The sequence below is a fragment of the Cherax quadricarinatus genome, chromosome 41 (assembly GCF_038502225.1).
Source record: "Cherax quadricarinatus isolate ZL_2023a chromosome 41, ASM3850222v1, whole genome shotgun sequence".
NCBI classification, from domain to species: Eukaryota; Metazoa; Arthropoda; class Malacostraca; order Decapoda; family Parastacidae; genus Cherax; species Cherax quadricarinatus.
The window spans coordinates 18,851,442-18,865,745 of record NC_091332.1 but is presented as its reverse complement, the minus strand read 5'-3'; the positions used below and the strand labels follow the sequence as shown (position 1 = coordinate 18,865,745).

The window sequence follows — 14,304 nt, the reverse complement described above, 5'->3', positions numbered from 1 at the left end:
ATACCTGTGTGTCGGCACTAGCTGACAACTAAATCCATCACAGTGTCGGATGACACGGACGAGCTGCTGACCACAGGGAGGAGTACAAGATCGGCAAGTACAGGGACATAAGCCAACAGTATCAATTTGTCACACTGGGATCAGAGACTTGGGATCATAGGGGAAAAAATGCCACACGTTTCCTTGAAGAACTGGGCTCCAGACTCATCGACACCACCAGGGACCCAAGAGCAGCCTCTTTCATGTTCCAGCGCATCAGTGTGGCCATCCAGAGGAAAAATGCATGCTGCATACTGGTCTTACATCTGGCTTTGGAGGAGCTAGAGGAGATTCATAACCTTTGATATATTGTACCAATGTATTCATGTTTGTGTTTTCTATCAGTGTATTCTGTCTACTAATAAAGTTAGCATTTAGCATAAAAAATATAGGGGGTGGTAGGAGAAAATATTCAAACAGCTCCGGGGAGAACCTTGAGTTTTCCCTGAGGTACGTTTATTGTCTTCTCTGAGGATGAGGATCCCCAGTCAAGTTCTGGAGGTGGTACATATATATATATATATATATATATATATATATATATATATATATATATATATATATATATATATATATATATATATATATATATATATATATATGTCGTGCCGAATAGGCAGAACTTGCGATCTTGGCTTAAATAGCAACGTTCATCTTGCCATATAGGACAAGTGAAAATTTGTGTATGCAATAATTTCGCAAAAATCATTCTGAACCTAACGAAAAAAATATAATTAATTGTGTTTGTTTAGTATTAATTATTGTAAACGTATTTAAAATATATTCAGTAGGATAATGCTAAAATAAATTGTTCTTGTTATAATAAGGTTAGGTAAGTTTTCTAAGTTCCTTTTGGTGCAAAATTATAAATTTTTACATCAACATTAATGAAAAAAATATATCTTTAAACATATAAGAGAAAATTTTAGAAAAGACTTAATTTTAAATGAGTTCTTGCTAATTGACCAGTTTTACATATTCAGCACGACATATATATATATATATATATATATATATATATATATATATATATATATATATATATATATATATATATATATATATATATATATATATATATATATATATATAATTTTTTTCTGAACAGTATACAGTATGATGTAAATGACCGCCGTTTTCTTATAAACATTTGACAATAGCTACGTTGAGTTAGAGTATATTAGAACCTTAGAACACAGGTTTATTTGTTGTTGCCTTTCTGCAGTAATATGATTCAGTAATAAAGATATCAAGCACAGTATTACCAGAATAAAAAAGCATAAGTAACGTGTGTATGTAAGTAACATTTGTATATAACTAGATTGTGTACACAGGTGATCCTGAGCAGTCAAAAACACCTGGACAAAAGTCGTGATTACAACTTTCTCCACCCCTGGCTCGGCTCTGGTCTCCTCACCTCCACAGGTCAGTTGTTGTCCTCACCAAGTATTTGTTAATATTCTTGCCCAGTATGTACTCAGACTTTTACTCATATATTAACAATGTATTTACTATTGCACTTACTCGTATATTTATCTCTGATTTACACATGTACTTGCCCACTTATTTACACATGTACTTGCCCACATATTTCCACATGAACTTGCTTATTTAGTTGCTTATGTATTGCTCTTCTTATTTACCCCTGTGTATGCTTTGCAAAAACCGCATCTTTAAGTGTGTATAAAACTTAATCTGAGTTGTGATTTCCATTTACTTCTCGATAGAGCAGACCTCCTTTATTTAAAAAATACGTTTAAGAAGCACTGGTGAGGAAAATATACATGTATTCTGGGTGTAAGCAGCAGAGTGCTCGTCAGCTATTCATGCCATCTGATTTAAGTATTTTGCTAATTCAACTCATGCACAGGGTGAGACTCTGGCTTATGGAGAGCCAGTCCTAAAGCTAGCAAGCCGGTGCGCTACAAACAATGGATATAGTATGAACCTATCCTATTCAGCACCCTCATTCCCAACACCGTTACCTGGCTAAGATACGTTGATGATATATTGGTTTTATATCCGAGACGTCTCAATATCCAGGCCCTTCTCAGCAAGATCAATGCAGCCGAACCATCAATAAAGTTTACACATGAACTCGAAAACGATGGCAAACTTCCTTTCCTGGACGTTCTCCTGTGTAGATCTCCCGACAGCGACAAACTTCTCTTCAAAGTGTATAGAAAACCTACCAAGAAGGACGATCTTATACACTTTTATTCACACCAAGACACCCGCACTAAAAGAGGAGTCCTCATTGGCTTCTTCTTGAGAGCTCTTCGCATCTCCAGCCCTTGTTTTCTTGAAGAAGAATGTACTTACATAACACAAGCCTTTACACGTCTTTAGTCCCCATCTTTCTTCATCCGAGATTGCAGACTCAAGGCACAAGCTCTCCTCAACAAACCGCCCATGGAACAACCCCCTAAGAAGTTCATAGTGCTCCCATATGGTGATGTTGCCACGAATACTCGCCTGGCACTTGATATGAGTAACATCAACGTTTCTACCATAAACACATCATCTATAAAACACCTCACTACGAAACGCAGCCCCACACCTCTAACTGCTACAGCAGGCGTCTACACTATCCCCTGTGGATTCTGTCCCAAGAAATAGGTAGGCGAGACAGGCAGAGATCTTGCAGTCCGCCTGAATGAGCATCGAAATGCCTGTAACAGCGACTATGTAAGGTACGCCTGTGTCCTCCACAGACTCCACGGGGCATTTGATGAACTGGAATGAGGCACAACTCGTTCTCACCGAACCAGTCCTCAGACGCCGATGGTGCCTAGAAGCCTCACTAATCGCCGTCACCAACACTAGAACGTAACACTGGAAACTACAAAATTTCAAAAACATTGGCATATATGATACTTAAGCACCACCAACCCAACAACACAGGAGTCACATGATTTCATCGTCTACCCGTCCTCATCCCAGCATGACATTCTTCGGGTCACCGTGCCTCACTCACACCTCACTCTCCGCATATATATATAATGTCTTTCTACCTCTGTATGTTAGAAGTGATCAAGGTCCCGGGACCGAAACGTTTTCTAATAAATATGTCATAGTGTTTGCTTACGTGTCTTTCTACACCAAACAATGGATATAAATCGAGAGCTGTGTTCCTTTTAATACTTTTAGGTTCTTGGCCTCTTGTGTATCTTTTAATCTTCTCTTACACTACCATACACAGGATGAATGTGGCGGTACACAATAAATTAGCCGATTAGGCGGGGAAAAAAAAAGTGGCATAAGATTCAATAAACTAGGTATATTTTGTTAATATTCCTGGTGATGTTTGCCTTAGGAAGCAAGTGGCACTCTCGCCGGAAGCTGTTGACCCCGGCCTTCCACTTCAAGATTCTGGAGGATTTTGTGGAGGTTTTCAACAACCAGAGCAACAAGATGGTGCAGAAGTTGCAGCAGAAGGCAGATGGCAAGCCTTTTGATATCTTCCCATTTGTTACGCTCTGTACCCTTGATATTATCTGTGGTAAGCTCTTAAAGTATATTTAATCCTATATGAAATTAATGGTAGTAATTGTAATTAGCATCGAAATCCATTTAAATCCATGTTAAAGCGGATTTTCGAACCATACTTTGTATTTATGAATGCTTTCTGCTGAGTTAAGAACAGAAGAACATAAGAAAGGAGGAACACTGCAGCATGCCTGTTGGCCCATACTAGGCAGGTCCTTAACAATCCTTCCAACTAACAAAATATTTGCCCAACCCAATTTACAATGCTACCCAAGAAATAAGTTTTGATGATTCTATTTACTCATTATGCAAGTCTCACTCAAATCCAACCTCTCTCACTCATGTATTTACCTAACCAAAATTTGAAACTACCCAACGTTTTAGCTTCAATAACCATACTAGGCAGACTGTTCCACTCATCAACTACCTTATTTCCAAACCAATACTTTCCCATATCTTTTCGAAATCTAAACTTATCTAATTTGAATCCATTGTTGCGGGTTCTTTCTTGAAGCGATATCCTCAAAACCTTATTTATATCCCCTTTGTTAATACTCATCTTCCACTTATACACTTCGATCATGTCTCCCCTCATTCTTCGTCTTACAAGTGAATGTAGTTTAAGAGTCTTCAATCGTTCTTCGCACAGAAGGTTTCTAATGCTATGTATTAATTTGGCCATTCTATGCTGGATATTTTCTAGCGAATTTATATCCATTCTGTAATATGGAGACCAGAACTGAGCTGCGTAATCTAGGTGAGACCTTACAAATCTGTCCAGTGTGTTCTCCGTGAATTTACACGAGATGTCCTCTCTTGAGCAACTCTACAAGCAGCTAAAAGAAGAGCTTAGGGTTGCAAAGCTTGAGATACAGCGACTGACGGAGGAAAACAAGAGGTTTCGAAGTAATCCTCCTGTTGTGAGACTCAGGTCAAGAGAAGAACCTGGTCAGTGGCCGGCCAACCTGGAACAAAGCTGAAAATCAAGAAGACTGTTGGAGTGGCGGAAACAACGAAGATCCAGAAGACTGCGGTGGAGACTTCCAACCCATTTTCGGTGTTACCAGACGAATGTGTGTTGTCAACTGGAAACGTCGCAATGAGCGCCAAGGAATCATTTGCAGAGGAGGGTGAGTCGACATCCCTTGAAACCCCTGTGAAGACCATCGGAAACGTCACTACGAACTCCACCAATGAAGGTAAGAGCATTGTTTTAGTTGGTGACAGTCAAGTGAAATTTATGGATAGGGCATTTTGTCTTAGGGACAGGAAGAGGAGGCAGAGGCTATGTTTCCCTGGGGCTGGGATGGGGAATATTGTTAGCCATCTGGACATCATGAAGGGTAATGGGAGTAATCCTATTATCTGCCTCAGTGCAGGAGGCAACGATGTTGGCAGACGTAGGAGTGAAGACCTGATTAGCGGGTATAGGACAGCAATAGAGATAATTAGGAAGAAGGATGGGAACCCTGTGATATGTGGCATTATGCCTAGGAGAAGAGTTGGAAATGAATGGTTGTCCAGGGCAATTGGTGTCAATTGCTGGCTGGACAAACACTGTAAGGAAAATGCAGTAACATTCATAGACAACTGAGACCTCTTCAATGGCAGAAATGACATGTATGCCAGGGATGGGGTTCACTTATCTAGGTTTGGGGTGGGAGCACTGGCCAACGCAGTGGAGGGAGCTGTTAGGTCTTTAAATTAGAAATAGATAGTGGTATGGGTTTTCATGGAAAATCAATACATTCTGAGTGTAGTGATAGTGTGAGTTTCAAGGAAACCAGTTATAGGAAGAATGAGGAAGAATTATTGGTGAACATAGGAAAGCCAATGGCATTAGGTGATAAGGAGAGTAACAGGCATAGTGGAGGAACAGAAACCAACAGGAAGTAAAAAGGGAAGAGTTTCTGAAAATATATTACACTAACAGTCGCAGTGCGAGAAATAAGATGGCCGAATTGAGGTTGGTTGCGGGTGCGGGTAACATTGATATTTTTGCCGTAACTGAGACATGGTTTAATATAAAAAATAGGGCCATGCCTGCTGAACGTCACATTCAGGGTTTAAATTGTTCCAAGTAGACAGAAATATCGGAAAGGGGGGGTGAGGTGGCACTCTATGTCCGAGATCGTTTAAATTGTTGCATAAAACCTGGAATAAAGTCCGAAACACATACTGAGTCTGGGAAGAATTTTCAGAGGGACACGAAAAATGGATTTTAGGCACGATATATCGTCCCCCAAACTTGGATAGAGACCAAGGAAGACTACTATGGGAGGAAATTGTTAAGGCCACAAGGCACGATAATGTTGTAATTCTAGGAGACTTCAGCTTTAGTCAGTTTGACTGGATTTTTTTGACAGGGAATTTTAAATCTAATGACTCTTTAGAAGTAGTTCAAGATTGTTTTTTGAAGCACGGGGTAATAACCTGCTTGACTTGGTTCTGGCAAACAAGGAATCACTTTTTAATAATGAATGGAAGTAATGGAAGTAAGATATTATGGATAACTCAGTAACAGTCCCAGATTTTCGCTTAGCAGATTACAATGGGCTTAGAGAACACTTATCATCTGTTGACTGGGTTAACGAAGAGAGCCATCAATATGAGAGTTTTCTAAACACTATACATGCTGGTACATGATATCAGCAGGTCCCTCTCTAGTCTCACCTCCTTAGTTCCACTACTACTACTACTACCACCTCCACCCACGCGTCACTTCACCTGACTCCTACCACTACATATATTCGTTTTATTAGTTTTCTCTGTATTAGGACTGAAGAAGTCACTCTTGGAGAAACGTTTCCTTTAATAAATGTCCTGAATTGCACATAAGTGTCTTTTTCCACATCTTGTCGGTATTGCCATACCATTTCCTCACTCATATACAGTTCAGGACATTTATTAAAGGAAACGTTTCGCCACGAGTGGCTTCTTCAGTCCTAATACAGGCTGTCTCAGGGGTCGAGTCCAAGCTCCTGGCCCCCCTCTTCACTGGTCGCTACTAGGTCACTCTCCCTGAACCTGCCTCCACTACATCGCTTCCCAAACTATTCCACTTCCTGACTACTCTGTGGCTGAAGAAATACTTCCTAGCATCCCTGTGATTCATCTGTGTCTTCAACTTCCAACTGTCCCCCCTTGTTGCTGTGTCCAATCTCTGGAACATCCTGTCTTTGTCCACCTTGTCAATTCCTCTCAGTATTTTGTATGTCGTTATCATGTCTCCCCTATCTCTCCTGTCCTCCAGTGTCGTCAGGTAGATTTCCCTTAACCTCTCCTCGTAGGACATACCTCTTAGCTCTGGAACTAGTCTTGTTGCAAACCTTTGCACTCTCTCTAGTTTCTTTACGTGCTTGGCTAGGTGTGGGTTCCAAACTGGTGCCGCATACTCCAATATGGGCCTAACGTACACGGTGTACAGGGTCCTGAACGATTCCTTATTAAGATGTCAGAATGCTGTTCTGAGGTTTTCTAGGCGCCCATATGCTGCAGCAGTTATTTAGTTGATGTGCACTTCAGATGTGCCTGGTGTTATACTCACCCCAAGATCTTTTTCCAAGACTGAGGTTTGTAGTCTCTGGCGCCCTAGACTGTTCTCCGTCTGTGGTCTTCTTTGCCCTTCCCCAATCTTCATGACTTTGCCCTTGGTGGGGTTGAACTCCAGGAGCCAATGAATGATCGAATGAATTCTTCTCATCAACTCACGTCATCTGCAAACGGGGACACTTCGGAGTCTATTCCTTCTGTCATGTCGTTCACAAATACCAGAAACAGCACTGGTTCTAGAACTGACCCCTGTGGGACCCCACTTGTCGCAGGTGCCCACTCTGACACCTCGCCACGTACCATGACTCGCTGCTGTCTTCCTGACAAGTATTCCCTGATCCATTGTAGTGCCTTCCCTGTTATCCCTGCTTGGTCCTCCAGCTTTTGCACTAATCTCTTATGTGGAACTGTGTCAAACGCCTTCTTGCAGTCCAAGAAAATGCAATCCACCCACCCCTCTCTCTCTTGTCTTACTGCTGTCACCATGTCATAGAATTCCAGTAGGTTTGTGAGACAGGATTTCCCGTCCCTTAAACCATGTTGGCTGCTGTTGATGAGATGAAGTTTTCCAGTGCCACCTCCATCATTTTAGCCCTTCATGCATCTTGGCCCCCATGTGGCTAAAAGTTCTCCCAATCGATCTCCTTGTGGTTAAAGTCACCCATGATCAGGAGCTTTGCCCTGCATGCATGAGCTCTTCTGGCCACTGCAGCCAGTATGTCAACCATCGCTCTATTGCTCTCGTCATACTCTTGCCTTTACCTCTTGCTGTTCTGTGGTGGGTTATACATCACTGCAATTACCACCTGTGGACCTCCAGAGTGAAGCGTTCCAGCTATGTAATCGCTTGCTTCTCCACTGTCTCCTCTCTCCAGCTCATCAAAATTTCATCGGTTTTTGATCAGCAGTGCCACTCCTTCTTCCCCTGTTCCCTCTGTCTTTCCTCAGGATCTGTGTGTGTGTGTGTGTGTGTGTGTGTGTGTGTGTGTGTGTGTGTGTGTATGTGTGTGTGTGTGTGTGTGGCGTCACTTTCACACTCAAATATAACTTCCATAGCCAGAATTCAAAGAATTCTGCCTATCGCTAGCACATTTTGTTGTGGTGTCAGTAAGCTGTTGCAATGAAGGTTCACTGTAGAGGTAGAGGCAGAGGCAGGATGTTGTGGGTTAAATGTGAAGGATCGAAAAATGTCGTCATTGTTCTCTGGATGTTGTTTAATATATAGGGAATCTTAATCCAACAAGCCGGGGTCCTGCTTCTACTAGGTTCAGTTACCAACTCAACTTACGCCGAGACGTGCGGAGGAATACCAGTATGAAGGTGTCACAGGGTACACACCTTCTACCAACTGTCATACTGGTTGTTACACTTATAATATTATGGCCTATAGATAATTATGACATTACTGACAATTGACACATAGGAGAAGCAGCAAGGAGAAGCCATAGAGCAATAACAAGACTACTTATTAGAGTTTTAACTACAAATATATAGACTAGGATAACTGGGACACACATGGGGGACTATAAACATGGAGGATTAAGTTGAGGAAGGTGTTTAAGGAAAAAATTGTGTTTATATGTTAGAGATGAGCCAACTATATAAAATATTCGCCAACAGGTCCTCAGACATAAGTACTGTGCTGAACTTCGTATACTTTGTGGCAGTGAATGTAGAGAAAACAATGGCTTTTTCATTTTTAAGATGCTTCGAGATTTGTGATAGAGCACATGGGTTATCCTCCCATCACGCTGACCTTTTACAACATGGCGTCTGATTTCAGCAACCCTCAGAAGGGTTTTCCAGGAGTCCAGGTTTTTTGGCTATTCCAGACTTTAGTCTTGATTTTGAGTTAAAAAAATGAATCGGACAGTCCACACTTGGCCTCTTCGGCTCTATGTTCCAATTGTTGCCTCAGGGACCAGGTTCATTTTCTATTAGATCTGTGTGTTGATCCGAGCAGTACTGACACTATGAATAATACTATTGCAACGCTGTATAGCCCTTGTGGCTTAGCGCTTCTTTTTGATTATAATAATAATATGAATAATACTCTTTTACATTTCTTTGTTGCTTCTGAAAAAGAGAAACTGTCATAATATTGGAACCTTTAATTTATTTTTTAAATGACTAAATTTAATTAAAAAGTATCCCTTTGAAAATCTGGAAGTGTAAAATCCAATTAAATACTCTAACATTGTTAATATAGCTATTCACATCACCTACTTAACCATTTTGCAGCTAAGGCAAGAAACCACATATTCTCTACCACCAGATCCAAGTACCGATATAACAAGTAAGTTTAATCAATATATAGTACAACGTTATGAGGCTAAGTTGTACCTCTGGAAACGGTATCATTTTTCATCATTCACAGCTATACAAACTAACTTTTCCCTGAAAGGTGTGTTCCACCACAGGTGGTATCAGTGTCTGTTCTGTCCACCGCAGGTGGTATGAGTGTCTACTCTGGCCACTACAGGTGGTACCAGTGTCTGCTCTGGCCACCACAGGTGGTAAGTGTCTGTTCTGGCCACTACAGGTGGTACCAGCGTCTGCTCTGGCCACCACACCTGGTATCAGTGTCTGCTCTGACCACCGAGGGTGGTATCAGTGTCTGCTCTGGCCACCACAGGTGCTATCAGTGACTGCTCTGGCCACCGTAGGTGGTATCAGTGTCTGCTCTGTCCACTACAGGGGGAACCAGCTTCTGCTCTGGCTACCACAGGTGGTATCAGTGTCTGCTCTGGCCACTACAGGCGGTATGAGTGTCTGCTCTGGCCACTACAGGTGGTATCAGTGTCTGCTCTGGCCACCGGAGGTGGTTGGTAGGTAAGACACATAGGCAACAGTTAGGCAACTTTATTCCGAAAAGTTTCGCCTACACAGTAGGCTTCTTCAGTCGAATACAGAAAGTAGGCAGGAACAGTAGAGATGTGAAGACGATGTAATCAGTCCATCACCCTTGAAGTCGTAGAATTTTGAGGTTGTCAGTCCCTCGGCCTGGAGAAGTTCAGTTCAGATAGTTCCTGACTATGGAACTGAACTTCTCCAGGCCGAGGGACTGACAGCCTCAAAATTCTACGACTTTAAGGGTGATGGGCTGATTACATCGTCTTCACATCTCTACTGTTCCTGCCTACTTTCTGTATTCGACTGAAGAAGCCTACTGTGTAGGCGAAACGTTTCGGAATAAAGTTGCCTAACTGTTGCCTATGTGTCTTACCTACCAACCTGTTGGTATTGTATACCATTTTGATGTTCACCGGAGGTGGTATCAGTGTCTGCTCTGGCCACTACAGGTGGTATCAGTGTCTGCTCTGGCCACTACAGGTGGTATCAGTGTCTGCTCTGGCCACTACAGGTGGTATCAGTGTCTCCTCTGGCTACAAGAGGTGGTATCAGTGTCTTCTCTGGCCACGACAGGTGGTACCAGCGTCTGCTCTGGCCACTACGGGTGATACCAGTGTCTGCTCTGGCTACCACAGGTGGTATCAGTGTCTGCTCTGGCTACCACAGGTGGTATCAGTGTCTGCTATGGCCACTACAGGTGATACCAGCGTCTGCTCTGGCCTCCGCAGGTGGTATCAGTGTCTACTCTGGCCACTGGAGGTGGTATCAGTGCTCTGGCCACCACAGGTGGTAACAGTGTCTGCTCTGGCCACTACAGGTAGTATCAGTGTCTGCTCTGGCTACCGGAGGTGGTAAAAGTGTCTGCTCTGGCCACTACAGGTGGTACCAGCGTCTGCTCTGGCCACTATGGGTGATACCAGTGTCTGCTCTGGCTACCACAGGTGGTATCAGTGTCTGCTCTGGCCACTACAGGTGGTACCACCGTCTGCTCTGATCACTGCAGGTGATACCAGCGTTTGCTCTGGCCACCGCAGGTGGTATCAGTGTCTGCTCTGGCCACCGGAGGTGGTATAAGTGTCCGCTCTGGCCACCGGAGGTGGTATCAGTGTCTGCTCTGACCACTACAGGTGATACCAGTGTCTGCTCTGGCCACCGCAGGTGGTATTAGTGTCTGCTCTGGCCACCGGAGGAGGTATCAGTGTCCGCTCTGGCCACTACAGGTGATACCATCGTCTGCTCTGGCCACTACAGGTGATACCAGTGTCTGCTCTGGCCTCCGCAGGTGGTATCAGTGTCTGCTCTGACCACCACAGGTGGTAACAGTGTCTGCTGTGGCCACCACAGGAGGTAACAGTGTCTGCTCTGGCCACCACAGGTTCTAACAGTGTCTGCTCTGGCCACCAAAGGTTGTAACAGTGTCTGCTGTGGCCACCACAGGTGGTAACAGTGTCTGCTCTGGCCACCACAGGTGGTAACAGTGTCTGCTCTGGCCACCACAGGTGGTAACAGTGTCTGCTCTGGCCACCACAGGTGGTACCAGTGTCTGCTCTGGCCACCACAGGTGGTACCAGTGTCTGCTCTTGCCTCCACAGGTGGTACCAGTGTCTACTCTGGCCATCACATGTGGTACCAGTGTCTGCTCTGGCCACCACAGGTTGTAACAGTGTCTGCTCGGCCTCCACAGGTGGTACCAGTGTCTGCTCTGGCCACCACAGGTGGTAACACTGTCTGCTCTGGCCACCACAGGTGGTAACAGTGTCTGCTCTGGCCACCACAGGTGGTAACAGTGTCTGCTCTGCACCACAGGTTGTAACAGTGTCTGCTCTGGCTACCACAGGTGGTACCAGTGTCTGCTCTGGCCACCACAGGTAGTAACAGTGTCTGCTCTGGCCACCACAGGTGGTAACAGTATCTGCTCTGGCCACCACAGGTGGTAACAGTGTCTGCTCTGGCCACCACAGGTAGTAACAGTATCTGCTCTGGCCACCACAGGTGGTAACAGTGTCTGCTCTGGCCACCACAGGTGGTAACAGTGTCTGCTCTGGCCACCACAGGTGGTACCAGGGGGTAAATAGATCGACGACACAAAGCCACTTAAGGTTCATCTGGGACTTGTTAAACAGTGTTCACTTGTAACTTACGTTTACTGTCTTAGACTGTTGTTTTTTGTCTTACAGAGACTGCTATGGGTTGTAACATAAATGCTCAGGATAATAGCGACTCAGATTATGTCAAGGCAGTGTACAGGTAAGTAACACTGGCAGTGTACAGGTAACACTGGCAGTGTACAGGTAACACTGGCAGTGTACAGGTAAGTAACTCTGGCAGTGTACAGGTAAGTACCACTGGCAGTGTACAGGTAAGTAACACTGGCAGTGTATAGATAAGTAACACTGGCAGTGTACAGGTAAGTAACACTGGCAGTGTACAGGTAAGTAACACTGGCAGTGTACAGGTAAGTAACATTGGTAGTGTACCGGTAACACTGGCAGTGTACAGGAAACACTGGCAGTGTACAGGTAACACTGGCAGTGTACAGGTAAGTAACACTGGCAGTGTACAGGTAAGTAACACTGGCAGTGTACAGGTAAGTAACACTGGCAATGTACAGGTAAGTAACACTGGCAGTGTACAGGTAACACTGGCAGTGTACAGGTAAGTAACATTTGAAGTGTAGAGGTAAGTAACACTGGCAGTGTACAGGTAAGTAACACTTGCAGTGTACAGGTAAGTAGCACTGGCAGTGTACAGGTAAGTAACACTGGCAGTGTACATGTAAATAACACTGGCAGTGTACAGGTAAGTAACACTGACAGTGTACAGGTAACACTGGCAGTGTACAGGTAAGTAACACTGGCAGTGTACAGGTAAGTAACACTGGCAGTGTACAGGTAAGTAACACTGGTAGTGTACAAGTAACACTGGCAGTGTACAGTTAACACTGGCAGTGCACAGGTAACACTGGCAGTGTACAGGTAAGTAACACTGACAGTGTACAGGTAACACTGGCGTGTACATGTAAGTAACACTGGCAGTGTACAGGTAAGTAACACTGGTAGTGTACAGGTAAGTAACATTGGCAGTGTACAGGTAACACTGGCCGTGTACAGGTAAGTAACACTGACAGTGTACAGGTAAGTAACACTGGCAGTGTACAGGTAAGTCACATTGGCAGTGTACAGGTAAGTAACACTGGCAGTGTACAGGTAACACTGGTAGTGTACAGGTAAGTAACACTGGCAGTGTACAGGTAAGTAACACTGGTAGTGTACAGGTAACACTGGCAGTGTACAGGTAACACTGGCAGTGAACAGGTAAGTAACACTGGTAGTGTACAGGTAAGTAACACTGGCAGTGTACAGGTAAGTAACACTGGCAGTGTACAGGTAAGTAACACTGGCAGTGTGCAGGTAAGTAACACTGGCAGTGTACAGGTAAGTAACACTGGCAGTGTACAGGTAAGTAACATTGGTAGTGTACAGGTAAGTAACACTGGCAGTGTACAGGTAACACTGGCAGTGTACAGGTAACACTGGCAGTGTACAGGTAAGTCACATTGGCAGTGTACAGGTAAGTAACATTGGTAGTGTACAGGTAAGTAACACTGGCAGTGTACAGGTAAGTAACACTTGCAGTGTACAGGTAACACTGACAGTGTACAGGTAACACTGGCAGTGTACAGTTTACAGGTAACACTGGCAGTACAGGTAACACTGGCACAGGTAACACTGGCAGTGTACAGGTAACACTGGCAGTGTTCAGGTATGTAACACTGGCAGTGTACAGGTAAGTGACACTGGAAGTGTACAGGTAAGTAACACTGGCAGTGTACAGGTAAGTAACACTGGCAGTGTACAGGTAAGTAACATTGGTAGTGTACAGGTAAGTAACACTGGCAGTGTATAGGTAAGTAACACTGGCAGTGTACAGGTAAGTAACACTGGCAGTGTACAGGTAAGTAACACTGGCAGTGTGTAACACTGGCAGGTACAGGTAACACTGGCAGTGTACAGGTGGTAAGTAACACAGTGGTAAATAACACTGGCAGTGTACAGGTAAGAAACACTGACAGTGTACGTAACACTGGCAGTGTACAGGTGGCAGTGTACAGGTAAGGCAACAGTAACACAGTGTACATGTACGTAACACTGGCAGTGTACAGGTAAGTAACACTGACAGTGTACAGGTAACACTGGCGTGTACATGTAAGTAACACTGGCAGTGTACAGGTAAGTCACATTGGCAGTGTACAGGTAAGTAACACTGGCAGTGTACAAGTAACACTGGCAGTGTACAGGTAAGGTAACACTGGCAGTGTACAGGTAAGTAACACTGGCAGTGTACAGGTAACAGTGTACATGTAAGTAACAC

At 44.0% G+C, this 14,304-nt stretch overlaps 1 long non-coding RNA gene across 1 annotated transcript; it reads left to right on the top strand.

Annotated features, from left to right (window-relative positions):
* Nucleotides 1-1,324: 1,324 nt before the first annotated feature.
* On the top strand, nucleotides 1,325-13,590 carry LOC138853831 (uncharacterized). The gene is made up of 3 exons (XR_011393050.1): nucleotides 1,325-1,464; nucleotides 3,356-3,541; nucleotides 12,111-13,590. It is a non-coding gene; the product is annotated as an uncharacterized lncRNA (long non-coding RNA).
* The last annotated feature ends 714 nt before the right edge of the window (nucleotides 13,591-14,304 follow it).